We start from the raw sequence: 19,891 nt of genomic DNA, 5'->3' as shown, positions 1-19,891 counted from the left end.
ACATTCATATACCACAATTTACCCAACCATTCTCCAGTTGATGGGCACCCATTCAGTTTCCAGTTTCTAGTCACTACATAAAGTGCTGCCTCAAACATTTTTTGCACATGTAAGACCCTTTCCTTTCTTTAAGATCTCTTTGGGATATAAGCCCAGTAGAAACACTGCTGGATCAAATGGTTGGATCACAGTTTGATAACTTTTTGAGCCTAGTTCAAAATTGCTCTCCAGAATGGTTGGATCTATTCACAACTCTACCAACAATGCATCAGTGTCCTAGTTTTCCCACATCCCCTCCAACATTCAGTATTATCTTTTCCTGTCATCTTCACTGATCTGAGAGGTATGTAGTGGTATCTCAGAGTCTTAATTTGCATTTCTCTGATCAATAATGATTTGGAACACCTTTTCATATGACTAGAAATAGTTTCTGTTTCTTCATCTGAAAATTGTCTATTCATATCCTTTGACCATTTATCAATTGAAGAATGGCTTGATTTCTTATAAATTTGAGTAAATTTTCTATATATTTTGGAAATGAGGCCTTTATCAGAACCTTTGAATGTAAAAAATGTTTTCCCAGTTTATTGTTTCCCTTCTAATCTTGTCTCCAATAGTTTTGTTTGTACAAAAACATTTTAAGTTAATATAATCAACATTTTCTATTTTGTGATCAATAATGATTTCTAGTTCTTCTTTGGTCACAAATTCCTCCTCCACATCTGAGAAGTAAACTATCCTGTGTTCTTATTATTTGTTTATAATATCATTTTATGTCTAAATCATGAACCCATTTTGACTTTATCTTGGTATATGGTGTTAAGTGTCGATCAATGCCTAGTTTCTGCCATATTACTTTCCAATTTTCCCAGCAGTTTTTGTCAAATAGTGAATTCTTATCCCAAAAGCTGGAGTTTTTGGGTTTGTCAAACTATTTAGTCAGTTCTTAAATTGTATAGACCAGTGGTCCTCAAACTTTTTAAATAGGGGGCCAGTTCACTGTCCCTCAGACTGTTGGAGGGCTGGACTATAGTAAAAACAAAACCTCACACTCACCGCCTATAAGCCCATTTGCTATAATCTGGCAGGCCACATAAATATCCTCAGAGGTCTGCATTTGGCCTATGGGGTCGTAGTTTGAGAACCCTTGGTACAGACTGTCTATTAAAATGAAATTGTTATTTCATTCAATAAACATTTTAAAAATACTTACTCTGTACCAGGCACTTTGCTAGGCACAGCCGATACAAAAACAAAGAATGAAACAGACCCTGCTCTCAAAAAGCTTACATTCTATATTGTATTTGTGTAATGTTTCCTTGTTCACACACACACATACATGTATGTGCTTATACACACAGAAAACATAAAGTGAATAGATTATCATTGTGTAATTTTTTTAGTTTTGTCTGACTCTTCCTGATTCCATTTGGGTATTTTTGGTACAGACATTTAAGTCCCTTATCAGTCTCCTGGCTTGGCCCTTTGATGCATTGGCCCATTTAATTACCCCTACTAAAAAGTCTTACTGGGTCTCTTCTCCCTTTCCTTCTCTGCAAGTTATGGAAGGAACTCTGGGAGAATCCTACTCATGAACAGCTCATGGGCGCTGCTGCTTCTTTGTTTCTTGTGATTCTTGTTTCCCACATTCGGGTGCCATATGTTGTGATACAGGAGCCACCTGCCTGTGGCTGCTGGAGGTCTAACTCAGATCTGTAGATTGGATCTCTTCATGTCAAAGGATGATGATGACACAAGGAGACTGAGAGGCAGTTGCCCTCTCTGACCTTTGCCCTCTTGCCTCTGATGTATTTCATTCTAATCCACAAGCAACATCTGCATCAGCAAAGGCTGCTTTGCAACTCCTTCATGTTGCATGATTCATGGCTGTGGAAGCTCTCAAAGAATTGACCTGCCCCTTCACTTAAGCCTCGTTCTTAACATTGGAGATATTAAAACAACTGACAGATATGACGGTTTTTTCCACTTAGTGATCTACAACAAATTTGCTAAGGGCAAAAGAGGTAAGCAATATAAGATGAGAAAATGGCCAAAGTTTTGATTTTCATGAAAGGAAAGATACTAGAGTATTTAAAATATAATCTGCTATGGTTCATTTCACATTCCTAAATGCCATTCAATTATTACATCTAGATCTGGTAGTGGTGATCAAAAAGAGCCAGCATTGCATGTAAGCTGGTATGAGATCCCGTATCACAACACCTCAAACTACAGTTCATCTGAGCTTAATGATTTGAATTCATCCAGGGCAATTAGGTACCCTCTTACTATATTTCTCTATATGTCCTATATATATATATATAGATAGATAGATAGATAGATATAGATATATATATATATATATATCTCCAATAGAGCAGTAATGAACTGAACCAGTTACACTCAGTGAAAGAACTCTGGGAGATGACTGTGAACCACTACATAGAATTCCCAATCCCTCTATTTTTGTCTGCCTGCATTTTTTATTTCCTTCACAGGCTAATTGTATACTGTTTCAAAGTCTGATTCTTTTTGTACAGCAAAATAACTGTTGGGATATGTATACATATATTGTATTTAACTTATACTTTAACATATTTAACATGTATTGGTTGACTTGCCATCTGGGGGAAGGAGTAGGGGGAAGGAGAGGAAAAATTGGAACAAAAGGTTTTGTCAATGCTGAAAAATTATTTATGCATATATCTTGTAAATAAAAAGATATAATAAAAAAAGAAAAAAAGAATACATATCTATATATGCTTCTGTTTTTGAACAAATATTGGCTACTGAAATTGTACTATTAACTGAATTCTAAACTAATTGAATTAGGCTATATTTATTATACTATAATTAGTTAAGACTATAAATCAATGGTTCTGTGTTTGTTTGGTTAGAAGTTTGTAGTAGAGTATTCCATAGCTATATGGTTGGTCTACTGCTGTTTAACAGTTTTCATGAATGTCTTGGCAGCATAACTGTATGCATCATATGCTCATCAAATATGCAGAAAAAATTAGAAGGCATACCTAATACTTGAATGATAGTCAGCATCTATAGTTAGCCTTTGAGAGAAAATAGGCTTTCCCTGTGTGATACCATATTGGGTCGAAGCTGTAGGAAGGCACATTTAAGCCTTCCTAGCAAGTAGAGCTGTCCAAAAAACTAGGGTGGACTATTTCAGAAGTGCATGTTCATCCCTTCCCTTGGATATAATCAGTACTTTAAGAGGTTTTTAAAAGCAAAATCACTTATCCTGATATTTTTTAGAAACAGAGTGGCTTCCCCTCCTCCCTCTCCCTATTGGATTGTAATCTGTAGTCTTGGGTCTTCTTTCCAATTTTGCATTTCATTAATATCTCTAACATCTTTAGGTTTCTTCTTATTTCTCTTGTTAACATTTTGATTCAGACCCCAGACAGCTCAGGCTGAAGTTCCTGAGAATAGCTTTGGAACTGCTTTTCCTTATTCATTCCCTCCTCAATAGAATGGAGCCTACATACCAACACCATATGAATTTTAAAATCAACTCATTTTTACTTCCCTACTGAGAAAACTTCAGTTGTCTATTGTTTAATTTCCAGACTGTTCAACCTTGTGCAGTCTGGTCCCTGTGTATCTTTTCATTTTCCTCTTACTTCTGAACATATATGCTCAGATTCAGCCAATCTCACTATTTCCCTAGGCCTTTCCCCTTAGGAATCTTGCATATATTGTTTTTACTGGGAAGATGTGTTGTGTCTCCCCCTACTATTTAAACGCTACACATTCAGCTTTGTCCCAATATTCCACTTCCTGGTTAAACGCACACACACTCTCTCTCTCTCCTCTCTGTCTCTCTATGTGTCTCTCTGTCTCTCTCTCCTTAAAGTATTTACTGTATACATTTATTAAGGAAATTGCCCAGGGACACGAAGTTAGTATATGTCTGAAACCACATGAATCTTCCTGACTTCAGGCCAAATTACTTACAGCCTTTAATGAGGAGACAGATGAGGGAGGGAAGGAGAACGTTTGGTACATAGAATTTTTTAAAAAGAATGTTAAAAATTGTCTTTAAAAGAATGTTAAAAATTGTCTTTACATGTAATTGGGAAAAATAAATTATTTTTTAGAATTTTTTACTGTATGTCATTTGGTACTTATTATATAGTGTCTTAAGTTGTCAGTTACTTTATTTTCGAGTATTTTTTCTTCCTAGCTAGATTGGAAATTCCTTAAGGGCAGGTGTTCTTTGTTTCTCATAGTTCTTAGTATGGTGCCTTACCCTTGGAGTTACTCAATTGGTATTTATAAATTAGTTGTCAAAATTTATTTTTAGAATTCAATTTAAAAGACATTATGGAAGACTAGCTTCTCTGGTTCTTGAGACAGGAAAAGTCATTGCTGGTCATTGTGATAAGGTCAAAAAAAGAGATAGTTCAAGATAAAAATAATTAACAGGAAATTCTTGTTTGAGGCGGGGTTAAAGGAGATAATTGGAGATACAAATGATTAAGAGAAATTCCTGTCTTATTTACAAATATCTCCAGAACCTCCTGGATAACATCTCTGTGCAAATGTTGTTTTGATGACTCTAGTTATGTATAAAAGGAATCTCTAAAATTGTTTTCCTTGCACTCAGTCTACACCAGCCTTGTGCCCACCAACTGGCGTCCCCTTGCCAGGCAGTTTGGCCTTCCTGGAGACCCAATGCCTGTCTATCCCTTTAACTATCAATAAAGACTTTGTTTTGATATAGCATTGAGTAGTGAATTCATTAGCTATGGAACCTGCCCTTGGGTACTTTGGGAAGGAGAGAGGTTAATCAGACCCACAAGAGCTGATTCATCTCGGCTTAGAGCCCCAATTTATTCCTCATCAATTATGTTTAGAAAATAGCTCTCCTTTAAAGGTGGCTAACTTTGTTCAAGTGACATTTTCTACAGGAAGCCTTTCTTGAATCCCTCACCTGCTAGTGTTTTTTCCCTTGTATTTGTTTTGTATCAATTTATTTACATAAATCTTCTTTCTTCTCTCAGTGCAAAGCACTTGAGGGGAACAAAAGTTTTGTTTCTGTATTTGTTTTTTGTCTCCCCAGTTCCTGATGGGCTATCTAGCATATAGAAATCTCTTAATAAGTGACAACTGTTTGTTTACATTTTGAGAAATCTTTTTCCTAAAGATTGTTCTAAATTTGTATTTTAGGACTTTACTGCAAATAATGTATCCGTATCTCCTTATTCTAGCTTTGATAGTTAATTCTGCAGATAATAGAACCTGAATAACTTGAACCCTCAGTGATTTTCTGCCTGTCCACCTGTTGAAGGTAGACAATAACATTGGGAAATTTTATTAGCACCTCTGCATGTTGTGTAAGCAAGAGAAGTACTTCTAGCAATTCATACAAGCTCTAACCCTGCCTTTTAAAGGTCACTTCTGTCTGAGTCAGTTCTTAAAGTTCAAGAGGAAATAAACTGCTTAGAGTTGGCATTTTTCAAGTCAAGTGTCAACTTTCCAAGCCCCTGTGTCTTGAAGTGCCAAGGGAAAGAGATTAATAAGTGAGTTGCACTGTTGACATAGTGATTGGTGAGCAGATGCTTCCTTTTACTTTTTTTCCTGGGGGTGGGGAGGTGGGTAAGGGTAAGAATGCAGACTAACTTCTTAAAGTAAATTTGGTTTTTCTTTTTTAATCTTGTTTTCTCCTTTTACTTTGCAGTATACAAGCATATACATAAGTTATTAGAATTGTTTATTAGTTTCATGACAGCATTAAAATAGCTTGTCAGCTTTAGTTAAGTAGGACACTCAGTGTACTTGGTAAGAATCTCTACCTCCATTTCTCCCCATTTAACTGGGAGCTCTGTCACAAGGCAAGAATACAATGGAACTCCAGGAGGCAGTTGAATGCAGAGTTCTCAAGAAAGTGCCACACCTAACTGCATATTGACTTTTCCTCTTTGGGTAGAAGACAGCAAAATCAATAAGGAAATAAACAGGAGGAATGGGCTTTATTAATCAGGTACAGCTCAGGCAGCTGGAAGTATTATAATGGAACACAGGTGCCGATTGAAAAGAGTGTTGAGCAAAGACAATCTGCTCTTACTTAGTGTACTGCTATTATTGATTGTGGGCAATCTTAGGTAAGGTAGCATCAGAGCTGCTAATTGGGCTGTTGGGTAACTCCAAAGAGAGAGATGTGGATGAGATCATTCTAACTTATCTTTGATCTACTTGCTTTTCTTGGTATGCTATCTCAATATAGTGCAGCTGATAAAGCCACCATATTTTCTCTGTCTTTTTCTTCTTATCTATGTATCATCTACCACTTTTTAAAAAAATTATTCTTAGCTCAAAATAATAAGCTTCAATGACCTCTCTTTATTTTGAGAGGAACTTATAATCCAACTTTCTAGTTAGATTGATTTTTATCTTATAGATTAAAAAACAATCAACCCATTGTCAAACATTTTAAAGTTACTTTTCCATGTGTTCTAGTATCCAAGCAGATGAGAGCTCCTCTATCCAGATAAGCCTATCCCTTCCCTTTCATCTATTTCCTTCTTTCAGTTTATTTCATCATATGTATATACTGTTGCGAACTTAGTCCCTTTTAAGATTCCTTGTCTGATTTACCTTTGGGACAAGATCTGGTCAAAACCACCCTTTTTTATTCCTAGGGGAAGAGATCCTTATCTGAGCCAGTTTGGGCTTGACACCCCCACCCCCACCCCCCCCACCCCCAGCTAAGATGCTGGCATCAGAGATTCTCTGTCCCCACCGCTTTCGGCGTATATCTTCCTCTATCTAATGCTTTTTACTAACCATACCTTGGCCTTGCTTCCAAACCTTGCAGTAAACATCTTTTTATCCATCTAGGTTTTCGGCCTGTAAATTCATTTATAGGGACTCTCCCCGCCACTAGACCTGATTTAACCTTGTATCCTTGAGCCGAATTCTAATGGGTTGCAGGAGAGCTCCATGTGACTCCTTGTACCCCGAATCCTGCCACTAGACCTTTATACCTCATTATTAGGTATTTACCTCATCATGTTACCTCATCATTTGGTTCACCTGTTACCTCATCATATACTATCTCCCTTCCCACATAATATCAGCCTACTTAATCTTTTCTACCACAGATGTCATTTCTTTATTGAACAGGTCATACATTACCTACTTTTATGAAGCCATTTGTTACTAATTTAGTATGCACCAAACCTTTTTTTCCTCCAAACTTTGGTTATTGTTATAAAAGAGCAGTGGCTGAGTAGCAGTCCAGAGACTAGACTTTTCATTCCATTTTTATTACTTACCACTTGTGAGATATTGAATTAAGTCACTTAAACTCTCTAATTCTCCCTGTAAAATTCTCGTGAGGCAGATAATTTATAAATCTTAATATAATATGTTAAACAGGAAAAATCAGTTATTCTTAATCACCTTCTCTGACATTTCTTTAGCAATTGTCATTTTTCTTCTCCTAAAAGTCCCTTGAATATTTTATTCCCCGGTTGAAGGTTTTGCTCTGTCATGGAACTTTAACCTCAATGAAAGTTCTATTTCTGTACTACAATTTCCCTTCTTACTCCCTTTTACTCCTATAAGTATACATTCAACAAGTAATAAAATCAGTGATTTTATTCTGCAGATTCTCCCTTCACAATATCTCTTACATCCATCTTTTCCTTTTCGTTCAGACCATTTTGTTTTCATTACTGACAGATTTACCCATGATATAATTAGCTGCTCCTTGAGCATGTTCAGTACTTTCTTATTTTCTTTCTTTTATTGATATTATCTTCTCTTCTCCAAATGTTTTCTCTAAAATGTATCCTGTCAAATATTCAGTCAACAGATGTTGATTATGTATCTACCCTGTGTTTGTCAGTTTGCTAGTGACTGCGTTCTCAAGTACAAAAAAATGAGACGGTCCTTGCTAACAAGAAGGTTAGTTTATTAGAGATTCAGCTTGTAGTGAGAGTGGTTATTGGGCAAAGAAACCTTGATAGGAAGTTACAGGGATTGAGTAGAACCAAAAGGCTAACGTAGCTTGTTGTACCTTTTTCTGCTAGCAATGGCAATACTGATTTGATTATTGTTTGCTGAGGATATATAGCATATATAGCAAGATGACTTTGTTAATGAAGTCCTGGTGTCCTGGTGAAAAAGTTTTTGGAATTAGCATTGTCTGGGGATCTAGAGCCAGCAAGAAATAGAGAGTTAAGATGAGAATGAGAGAGAGAAGGAAGAGAGAAGAGGAGAGCAATTATGGATTTAGAATTGCTGGGGAATCTTTAAGGACACCTAATCTTCATTTTACAAATAAATGGTGATTAATAGTAGAGCCAGGATTTGAATCCAGATTCTCTTACTCTTAATTTAGTAGACTGTACATTGCATGTACTCTTATCATACTTAACACATTCTGCTTTGTATTATTCTATATAAACTCCTCGAATCAGAGACTTTATGTTGCTCATTTTAACTAAATTCCCATCCTCTACCAGTGTTCCCATTCTCTCTTAATCTGTAGTGTCTTTTTACTCCTATTTACTTCCTATTTATAATTATAAAGCTTTTTTGTACATAGTTGTTTGTTCTTTATTTAGATCATATAATCTTGGTTTTTTTGAACTCCAAAAGTTTGCACAATGCCTTTTGCATAGTAAGTGCTTAATGAATGTTTATTGATTTAGATTACTTTATATTAAAAAAAAAAAAAAGTAAAAGGAGTAAAAATTATGAGACTTGGGTTCTGGCCCTTAGTTTTTCTAGGTGGATCACCTTCTCAGATCTTTAGATTTCTTACATGCCAAGTGACAATAACTTTTACAGGGTGGTTGTAAGGATTTTTTCTTTTTTTTGTTAAACTTAAAAGCAGCATTAAATAAATTTAAATAGTTTTTATTTGTAGGGAATTTGCCATTTTTAAAAAAAAATTGCTCTCTTTCCCCCCTTTAGTAAATGTTTATTGAAAAAATAAAATGTCACAATTTTTACAGGTCTCATTTCTCAAATATATAGAGAACGAAGCAAAAATTTTAAAAATATGTCATTTACTAATTGATAATTGTTGAAGGATTGAACAGTTTCTAGAAAAAAGAAATCAAAGCTTTTTAATCATATGAAAAAAATGCTCTCACATGTAAACTAAACATTTCAGAGCTGTCAGATTCAATAATATGACAGAGAAGGAAAATGATAAATGTCAGAATGCACTATTGGTGAAATTGTGAACTGATGAAGCCATTCTGGAGAACAATTTGGAACTATGCCCCCAAAGCTATAAAACTTTGCATATATCCTTTATCCAGCAATATGTTACTAGTTTTTTTTTTTTTTTTAATCTCAAAGAGATGAATAAAAAGGGAAAAGAACCTATTTTTATTAAAATATTTATAGCAGCTTTTTTGTTGTTGTTGTTCTGGCAAAGAATTGGAAGTAGAGGGGATGTCCATTAGTTGAGGAATGATTCAATAAGTTGTGGTACAAGATTTTAATAGAATATTATTGTGTGTAAAAAGTTATAAGTAGGAAGATTTCAAAAAATCCTAGAAAGACTTTCATGAATGGATGTAAAGTGAAATTAGTCAAAGTAGGAGAACATAGTACACAGTAACAGCAATATTGTATGATGATCAACTGTGGTTGACTTAGTTATTCTTTTTTTTTTTTTTTTTTTTTTTTTTATTATATATATATATATTTTATAATATTATCCCTTGTATTCATTTTTCCAAATTACCCCCCCTCCCTTATTCCCTCCCCCCGACGACAGGCAATACCATACATTTTACATGTGTTACAATATAGTCTAAGTACAATACATGTGTGTGAATATCATTTTCTTGTTGCACAATAAACATTAGAATCCGAAGGTACATGCAACCTGGGCAGACAGATATTAGTGCTAACAATTTTCATTCCCCTCCCAGTGTTTTTTCTCTGGGTGTAGCTACCTCTGTCCATCATTGATCAACTGGAAGTGAGTTGGATCTTCTTTATGTTGAAGATTTCCACTTCCATCAGAATACATCCTCATACAGTATCGTTGTTGAAGTATACAGTGATCTTCTGGTTCTGCTCATTTCACTCAGCATCAGTTGATTTAAGTCTCTCCAACCCTCTCTGTATTCCTCCTGCTGGTCATTTCTTACTGAGCAATAATATTCCATAGACTTAGTTATTCTTAATGCTACATTGATTAAAGATAATTGTAAAGGACTCATGCTAGAAAATGCAGTTCTCCAGAGAAAAAAACAGGTAGAGATTGAAGGCAGATCTAAGCATACTATTTTTGACTTCCTCCCTCCTCCCTCTTGGTTTCCTCTTCTTGGGGTTTGTATCTTCTTTCACAATTTGAAAATATTCTTTGTCTGATTACATATTTATATCTCTTATCAAAGTTGTTATAATCTCAGGGGAAGATTATAAGGTGAGGGAGAGAGAAAATTTGGAACTCAAAAAATTTAAAAAACGAGTGTTAAATATTGCTTTTAAATGCAATTGGTGAAACAAAATAATAAAAAAAAAATTCAGTTGACACTGAGAGCATTGGAGATACAGATAATTGGCATCATTAGACTATTGCCTATCACAAGTGATTATTTCTGTGCAGAAACTACTATAAAAGCTTTCTAATGAATATATAAATTGTAGGTAAATTTCTGAAAATGAAATCTTAGCAACTCATAGTAACAATAAAGGATAGAATACAGTAATATCAAAAGTCCTATACTGGTCTTGTTAAAAATGTCTAGAGTAACTTTTCCAGTAAATTGATTGGTCTTTTATGAAAGATTAAAGCATAATAGGTTCAGAGCTTCAAGATATTGCAATGCTTTCACTTTACAAATAAGACAACTGAGGCACAGTGTTATAAAATGACTTGCTGAGAAATCACACTTCAGGTAAGATTTGAGATTTGAAATTAAAGTTTTCTGACCCCAATGCAACATATACCATCATGCTGAACATTTTAAAAAAATTGCTAAAGGTTTAAAACTAATGTATTCATATATTAATGCATTATCCTGCAGAGCATAGTGACAAGATTATAGATTGAATTATGAGAAATTCAAATATAATGAATAAAAAATAAAATGGTTTTAAACTGTAGGTGTTTTAAAAAAACAACAACTTGTTTTTGTCTTTCAAAATGAAGAGGGTTAGCTTATAGTCTCTCATGTGTTAGAAATAATTTCAAAGATCATACTATTAATGAAACCTTATCACACTTGGCTCATGACATAAGACAATCAACCTTCTTTTTCTTCTTTCAGTGAAAGTTTCTCAAACTGGAATAGCAAAAAGATTGAGTACTCTTTCAAATGACTGATTTCTTTATTGAATATTCATTTGTGAGAGATTTCTTGTCACTTAGTAATGATGTTTTAAAAAATTTTTAAAATGTTGTTATAGTGAGATTGATGGTCTGATGCTTTAACTTTAGTCACTTTGACGGTTCTTACATATTTGGGTAGCTTATTGTGTCTTATTGTTGGTATTTTCACTTGACTTTTGAGATGAACAGTTTTGGAGGGAAGTGATGGAAAGGCTAAATTTTTGGATTTTGAGTCAGAAGACCTGAGTGTGTTTTGATTATGACTCTTATCCTTGCCTTTTTTTTTTTTTTTTTTTTAAACCTTGATCAAGCTGTTTAACTACTTTACCTCAGTCTTTTCAACAATTAAATATAGGCGTTGCACTAGCTGGTCTTATTTCCTTCTATCTCTAAATCAACAACCTTTAAACTTTTAGAAACCTGACTGGTAAGAACCTTGGTGGAAATGAGATAAGGATTGCAAATGCATAACTTACAATATTAATATAATATAATAACTTACATAAGTTGCTGCCCAATGACATAATTACTGTTTATTCATTGATTAACCAAGTGAACCCCCTTCCAACCTTCCAACTTCCAGCTCCTACCCCTATTAATGAATTTCACTGGTTCCTTATTAAATCTAACATATTAAATTCTCTGTCTTCTAAAGCTTTATTGTGGTTTCTTTTTAATTTTCCAACTTCTTACATATGAGTCCCTCTAACCCAGTACTTAGCAACATTACCTAGTGCTTACTGTATGGTTAATAAATATTTGTTGTCTTGGCCTAATATTTTTTTGTTCCTTTACTATATATAATTTGTTTATTTACTTTTTCCAAAGACAAATAAAAGCTACCATTGAAATCAGCTTTATTTTTTTATTAGCATAATGGGCCAAGAACACAAAATTAGGTGATAAAAGAGAATAATGGGAATAAGGTTTTCCTATTTTGTTTCTATCTTCTTTCATAAAAAAGTTATTTTTCAGGAGGAAAAAAGGTAGAATGAATTTAGTTAAGAGGAAATTGAAAATAAAAGATAGTAAGAGAAGATCTAGCAGCTGTAAATTACTTTACTTCCAGTATACCAAATAAAAATCATCCCAGTGTAATCATTGAACTGTAATGTTTGTGAAATTGTGGAGACTGAAAAAGACGAAAAATGTTATTTTTCAATAAAAGAAAGGAAGTAGATTGTGTAAACTATAGAGTACTAAGGTTGATCTTGATCCCTGACAAAATTCCAAAATGAATTATTCATTCAGTGGCCCCCAATCATCTGACCATCTAAGGAACTTGATTGCTAGGTACAAGATTCTAGATTAAGCTTAGTATTTTTGGAAGGCATATCATATAGTGTCTTGTGTATTTCAATAGGTGAATGAAGAAAGTATTTATTAAGCACTGTCTATAGCAACAGATGAAGGAAGATGGGTTTGGTTTTCCAGGTGCTTACATTTTAGTGGATAAGACAACAACAGAGGGTTGGTTCCACCTGCCAGTCAGAATGAAAGGTACCATGGTCCTTAAGATTCAATGTCAATGCCATTTCTTTAATATCATCTCCTCTGATAAAATCATATATATTGTTTATGTACAGTCTTAAAGTTTCTTTTAGGTATAAACTTTTTCTTGTTATTGTGATAGTTAAGTATTTATAATTTTAATAACTTAGCATCCAAAAAGAAGGTGTAATATTTCTGCTGTATTTTAGCTTGGTCTAATCATATTTGAATTATTGTATTTATCTCTGAGTCCTATAATATAGAAAGAATATTGACAAACTTGCAAATTCAGGGGCATGATGAGACTAGTATTAAAGTGGTGATAAGGATAGGTTTTTTTGTTTTTAGTTTGATGAAGAGAATAATAGAGATTTTCAAGATTTGAAAGGATATCTTGTGGAAGAAGAATTAAGATTCAGAGCTGAAATACAAAATGACTGAGGTAGACTGGTTCAATTTGAGGAAAAACTTGCTAATAATTAGAAAAGTCTAAAACTAAAATGATTTACATTTTAGGAAGTAGTAAGTGGGTTTTATAGCTACAGATGTCCAAGTAGATGGCTGTCATGGAGAAGATTCTTTTTTTTTGGTTGGTTGTTTCAAGATGGTCTCTGGATGTCTTTGAAATTTTGTGATTTATGTGGAACCACCTCTCAGAAAAACATTAATCTACTGGCACTTCTTCTCTTTAAATCCAGACTTACTGACATTCAAATCTCCCCTGATAGGGTTAGTCTTTGCATATTTCCTGAAGATACTAAAAAATGTATTCTTTTCCACCTCATTTTATAGATGAAGAAACTGAGGCAAACAGGGTTAAATGACTTGCCCAATGTCATAGAGCTATAAGTGTCTGAAGCCAAGCTTGATGAAGACCAATCTTTCTGACTCCAGTCCTGGTGCTCCATGCATTGTACTACCTAGGTGCCATCTATTATTATTGCTAATAATTTAGTTCACATTTTAAAACACTAAATTTTACCCTTTCTTTTTTGTAAATAGTACTTTACTTTTTCTAATTACATATAAATATGGTTTTTAATATTCACTTTTGTAAAATTTCTAGTTCACATTTTTCTCCATTCTCTTTCCTCAAGATAGCAAGCAATCTGATAAGAGGTTAAACATTCAGATTAAACAAAAGAGAACAATCATGAAAACAAACAAAAGCAAAAATAACATGCTTCAGTTTGCATTGAGACCATGAAATTCTTTATTTTGATATAAATTGCAAGTTCTATTATGAATCTTTAGGAATTATCTTGAATCATTGTATTGCTCAGAAGCAGTAAGTCAATCATAATACAGTGCTGATGTTACTATATTCAGTGTTCTCCTAGTTTTGCTCACTTCACTGAGAATTAGTTCATGTAAGTCTTTCCAGATTTTTCTGAAATCTGTTTGCTTATCATTTCTTAGAGGATAGATGGGGCTTAGCCTGGAGTATTGGTGGCCAATTAGAATCAGATAGGTTTTGGCTTAAGGCCTGGTCCTTAAGTAAGAAATCTAACCAGTAAATCCCAAGATATATTGGGAGGTGAAAAAAAAATGCTTTTAAGAGCATCTATAGATAAGAGTATAATATCTTCTGTAGACAGAGGGAAGAAAGGAGAAAAGGAAGGAAGTTACAGAGACAAAGAATAAGGGAGAGAGGGACGGAGAAAAGAAAGGAGTAAGGAAGCTTATAGGATGATAAAGAACAAAAACACAATAGTAACTTAAACATATTTACTCTTAACCTTTTAACAAACAGGTTCCATGGACATCTTTGGTGCTTTGGTAAAGCCTGTTGATCCCTGCTCATGGTGATTCTTTTAAAATTCATAGAATTTCGTAAAGGAAATTATTTTTAAAATTAAACCAATACAATCAATTTCATGGATTCTTTGTATTTTGTTTATGGACATTTGTTAACCTAAGGTGTAGAATCCTATTCTATTTTTATCTTTTTTTAGCCCTGTTGAGTATAGTTATTCTGACCTCCAGCTTTCCTGTGAGAAAACTTAATACTCAGAAAGATAAAGATCTTTAGCCCCAGTGAGCCAGTTATGCCAGGATATGGATTTAAGCACAGCCTCAGCTTCCAGGATAGGCCTTTTCCATTATGCAGTCCATTAAGCCTTTGGAAAAGCTATGTGGAACCATGACAATAGATAAGTGCTAGGTATTAGAATATGAAAATATACCTGACCCCTAGACTGCTTGTGAGGGAACTTTTAGTCTAATAAAGATAGAAATAAAGCTGGAAAGTCTAATAAAGAACTAAACACAGGCTGCTAAAGGACATAATCTTAGGGGACATGAATGGGAATTGTCTGAAACCTTATCTGAAAAGCTATATAGAGAATCCATAGTCCTTTTGATGGGATAGATAGGAATGGAATTATGAAGAGAATTGAACTTTAACAAAAAATATTTTATACTTATAGCTAATTCTCAATTACCCTATAAGGGAAACTTCAGATTTTCTGTCTTGAGGTAACTTCTAAAGGTATAAGAGAAGATGGAATCCATATGAAGCTTGAGATCAATTTGTTATTTTGTATGTCCTTTGTTCGTGTCTCCATCTTGATTTAGAAGTAATAACACCACACATTACATTATCTCATTTCTTCCATAATTAGCTAAAATTTTTATTATACTCTTCAAGTTTGCAAAATGCTTTATATTTTATTTTATTTGATCTCCTCAGTCTGGTGAGGAAGGTGCCATCAGCATCCCTATGTTACAACAAAGGAACAGAGAGATTAAAGGACTTGCCCAGGACTGTGACAAATAAGAAACCTTTGAGGAAATATGTTCCGTTCTTCCTTTCTTTATGTCTGGCATTATATCCATTTCACCTTGCTGCCTATTTTTCATTTTCATTGAGAATTGTCCATTAAGGACTTCCGGCCAAGATGGCAGAGAGGAGTCAGACAGCTGCTTGAGTTCCGCGTTTTCTCTCAGAATTTACTTCATGACAAGCCTTGGAATTAATGCTTGACCGGAAAAAAACTCACAAATAATCACCAACAGAGAGGACATCCTTGAAATTCTCCAGATAAGTTCTGTGTTTGCTCGGGGGAGGGGACAAACAGACTGGGCGCAGACTGAGGGCAGGCAGTGAGAGTGAGGCAGGCAGCTCACACTGCTCAAACTAGAAGGGGGAGGGGTGCCATCTCTTCCGTTTCTGCGAAATGACCTTTACCCCAGTGTGGATATTCTGTCTTGGCAGCAAACCAGGAGCTGCAGAGAGGGTTTAAACACCGGAGGTAAAGAATAAAACCCCAGAAAGCTAGCATCTCTTGGGACTCGGCCACCCCCAACCCCACTCGGAGTGACTCAATGCAGTTCTTAGAGCCTCAGAGCATAGACGCAGCACAGCCATAGCTGTCCTGCTAGTGCCACGCTGCTATCTCCCGCAGTCTGTAGAGGAAGCCCGGTACACCATCTAGCCCCATCCCCCCCCAGAAACAGACTAATTGTTTCTCTTGTCATTTTGTTTTCTTTGATTCCTGCTCTGACAAAATGAACAAAAAATTTAAAAGGGATCTAACCATTGACAGCTTCTGTATGGAGAGAGAGCAGACTAAAAGCAGACTGTTTCCAGAGGAATCCCATAAGGGGGATATGATCTGCTTCTCAATACACAAAACTCTCATAGAGGAAATCAAGGGGCACTTAGGTAGCGCAGTGGATAGAGCACCAGCCCTGAATTCAGGAGGACCCGAGTTCAAATCTGGTCTCAAATACTTAATACTTCCTAGCTGTGTGACCCTGGGCAAGTCACTTAACCCCAGCCTCAGGGGGGAAAAAAAGGAAATCAAAAAGGCTCTCACAAGAGAGCTAGAAGAGAAATGGGAAAAGTAAAGGGAAGCTTGGCAAGAGAGTCTGGAGAAGTCATCTAGAGTGGATAAAGAGATATCATTGAGAAATAAAATTAGTGAGTTGAAAAAAGAAAACAGCTCTCTAAAAAATAAAATAGATGAAATGGAAAAAAATTCCATAGAAGATAAAAACTCAATTGGAGAAATACAAAAAGATATAAAAAAGTGAATGAAGAAAATACATCATTGAAAATTAGAATCGAACAAGCAGAAATGAATGACTCAAGGAGAAACCAAGAAGTAGTGAAGCAAAAAGAGAAAAACGAAACAATTGAAAAGAATGTCAAGTACCTCATTGGAAAGACAACAGACCTGGAAAACAGATCCAGGAGAGAAAACTTGAGAATAAATGAACTCCCTGAAAAATGTGAGAAAAAAAGAGCCTGCACACTATTTTCCAGGAAATTATCAAAGAGAACTGACCAGACATTTTGGAAACAGAGGGTAAAATAGACATTGAAAAAAATTCATCGATCACCTACTGTTTAATCTTCAAATACAGAACTCAAGAGATTTTTAAAAAGATAAAAAGAAATCTTGAGAACTATATTTCTGCCATAAAGATATGTAAAGAACACACATATAATGTGTCCTAGAAACTAAAGGTGGAAAGGAAATTATATCATTAAAAAGGGTAAAGTGGTGGTACTACATCTCATGAAGAGGCAAAGGCAACCTATGATATCTGAGAGAAAAAAAGGAGGGGAATGAACATAGTGTGTATCAATAGACATATTCAATTTATGGTGAAACTTCTTCGACTTCATTGAAAAATGGGAGGGAAGGAATAAGCTAAGGGGAAGGGAATACAGAAATTGTGAGGAAAAGGGGTAAAATAGGGGAAGGAACTTTAAGGTGGGGGAAGAATATTAAAAAGGCAGGGCTGTGAAAAACAAGTGGTGCTCACAAGTTTAATACTGGGGAGGGGGGTAAAAGGGAAGGAAAGGAGAAAAGCATAAGCAGGGGTTAACAGGATGGCAAGCAATATAGAATTAGTCATTCTAATCATAAATATGAATGGGGTAAACTCCCCCATAAAGAGGAAGCAGTTAGCAGACTGGATTAAAAGTCAGAATCCTACTATATGTTGTTTACAGGAAACACACCTGAAACAGGGTGATACATTCAGAATAAAAGTAAATGCGTGGAGCAGAATCTACTATGCTTCAGGAGTAGCCAAAAAAGCAGGGGTAGCCATCCTCATCTGAGATCAAGCAAAAACAAAAATTGATCTAATTAAAAGAAGGGCATTATATCTTGCTAAAGGGTAGCATAGATAATGAAGCAGTATCAATATTAAATATATTCACCAAATGGTGCAGCATCTAAATTCTTAAAAGAGAAATTAAGAGAGCTGCAAGAAGAAATAGACAGCAAAACTATAATAGCGGGAGATCTCAACCTTACACTCTCAGAATTAGATAAATCAAACCACAAAAGAAATAAGAAAGAAGTCAAAGAGGTAAATAGAATACTAGAAAAGTTTGATATGATAGATCTTTGGCGAAAGCTAAATGGAGACAGAAAGGAATATACTTTCTTCTCAGCAGTTCATGGAACCTATACAAAAATTGATCATATACTAGGTCATAAAAACCTCAAAATCAAATGCAGTAAGGCAGAAATAGGAAATACATCCTTTTCAGACCACAATGCAATGAAAATCACATTCAATAAAAAAGCCAGGGGAAAATAGACCAAAAAATAATTGGAAACTAAATAACCTCATACTAAAGAATGATTGGGAGAAACAGCAAATCATAGACATAATTAATAACTTCACCCAAGAAAATGACAATAATGAGACATCATACCAAAATGTGTGGGATACAGCCAAAGCAGTAATAAGGGGAAGTTCAATATCTCTAGAGGCCTACTTGCATAAAATAGTGAAAGAGAAGGTCAACAAATTGGGCTTACAAAAATGCTAGAAAAGGAACAAATTAAAAACCCCCAGACAAACATGAACCTTGAAATTCTAAAAATAAATCGTGAGATTAATAAAATTGAAAGTAAAAAAAACTATTGAATTAATAAAAAAGTTGGTTCTATGAAAAAACCAACAAAATAGACAAACTCTTAGTAAATCTGATTTAAAAAAGGAAAGAGGAAAAGAAATTGTTAGTCTTAAAAATGAAAAGGGAGAACTCACCACTAATGAAGAGGAAATTAGAACAATAGTTAGGAGCTACTTTGCCCAACTTTATGCCAATAAATTCGATAACTTTAGTGAAATGGAAGAATGCCTTCAAAAATATAGCTTGCCCGGATTAACAGAGGAAGAAGTAAATTGTCTAAATAGTCCCATTTCAGAAAAAGAAATAGAACAAGCTATTAACCAACTCTCTAAGAAAAAATCCCCAGGACCAGATGGATTTACATGTGAATTCTACCAAACATTTAAAGAACAACTAACTCCAATGCTATATAAATTATTTGAAAAAATAGGGATTGAAGGAGTCCTACCAAATTCCTTTTATGACACAGACATGGTACTGATACCTAAACCAGGCAGACTGAAAATAGAGAAAGAAAATTATAGACCACTTTCCTGATGAATATTGATGCTAAAATCTTAAATAAAATATTAGCAAAAAGACTTGAGAAAATCATCCCCAAGATAATACACTATGACCAGGAATGCAGGGCTGGTTCAATATTAGGAAAACTATTATCATAATCGACTATATCAATAACCAAATTAACAAAAATCATATGATCATCTCAATAGATGCAGAAAAAGCATTTGGTAAAATCCATCATCCATTCCTACTAAAAACACTTGAGAGTATAGGAATACATGGACTATTCCTTAAAACAATAAGGAGTATATATTTAAAACTGTCAGTAAACATCATATGTAATGGAGATAAACTGGAACCTTTTCCCAATAAGATCAGGAGTGAAAAAACATTACCCACTATCACCATTACTATTCAATATTGTACTAGAAATGCTAGCCTCGGCAATAAGAACCGATAAAGAGATTTAAGGAATTAGAGTAGGTAATGAGGAAATCAAGCTATCACTCTTTGCAGATGACATGATGGTATACTTAGAGAACCCCAAAGACTCTGCTAAAAAGCTATTAGAAATAATTCATAACTTTAGCAAAGTTGCAGGATACAAAATAAATCCACATAAATCCTCAGTATTTTTATACATTACCAATACAATCCAAGGGCAAGAGATACAAAGAGAAATT

At 34.5% G+C, this 19,891-nt stretch overlaps 1 protein-coding gene across 4 annotated transcripts in view; it reads left to right on the top strand.

Moving 5' to 3' along the window:
• Positions 1-19,891, top strand: part of MAD1L1 (mitotic arrest deficient 1 like 1) — an 862,777-nt gene that overhangs the window by 251,320 nt on the left and 591,566 nt on the right. The window contains exon 1 of one of the 4 annotated variants that reach the window (XM_074281155.1): positions 5,426-5,540. The exons of the other annotated variants lie outside the window; for them this stretch is intronic. The gene's annotated coding sequence lies outside the window, so the exon portion shown is untranslated. Of the gene's footprint in view, positions 1-5,425; positions 5,541-19,891 lie in introns of those variants that run through there. 4 annotated transcript variants of the gene reach the window in all.

The sequence above is a fragment of the Sminthopsis crassicaudata genome, chromosome 1 (assembly GCF_048593235.1).
Source record: "Sminthopsis crassicaudata isolate SCR6 chromosome 1, ASM4859323v1, whole genome shotgun sequence".
Classification (NCBI taxonomy): domain Eukaryota; kingdom Metazoa; phylum Chordata; class Mammalia; order Dasyuromorphia; family Dasyuridae; genus Sminthopsis; species Sminthopsis crassicaudata.
The sequence above is the reverse complement of the archived record's forward strand: the minus strand, read 5'-3'. Positions and strand labels throughout refer to the sequence as shown.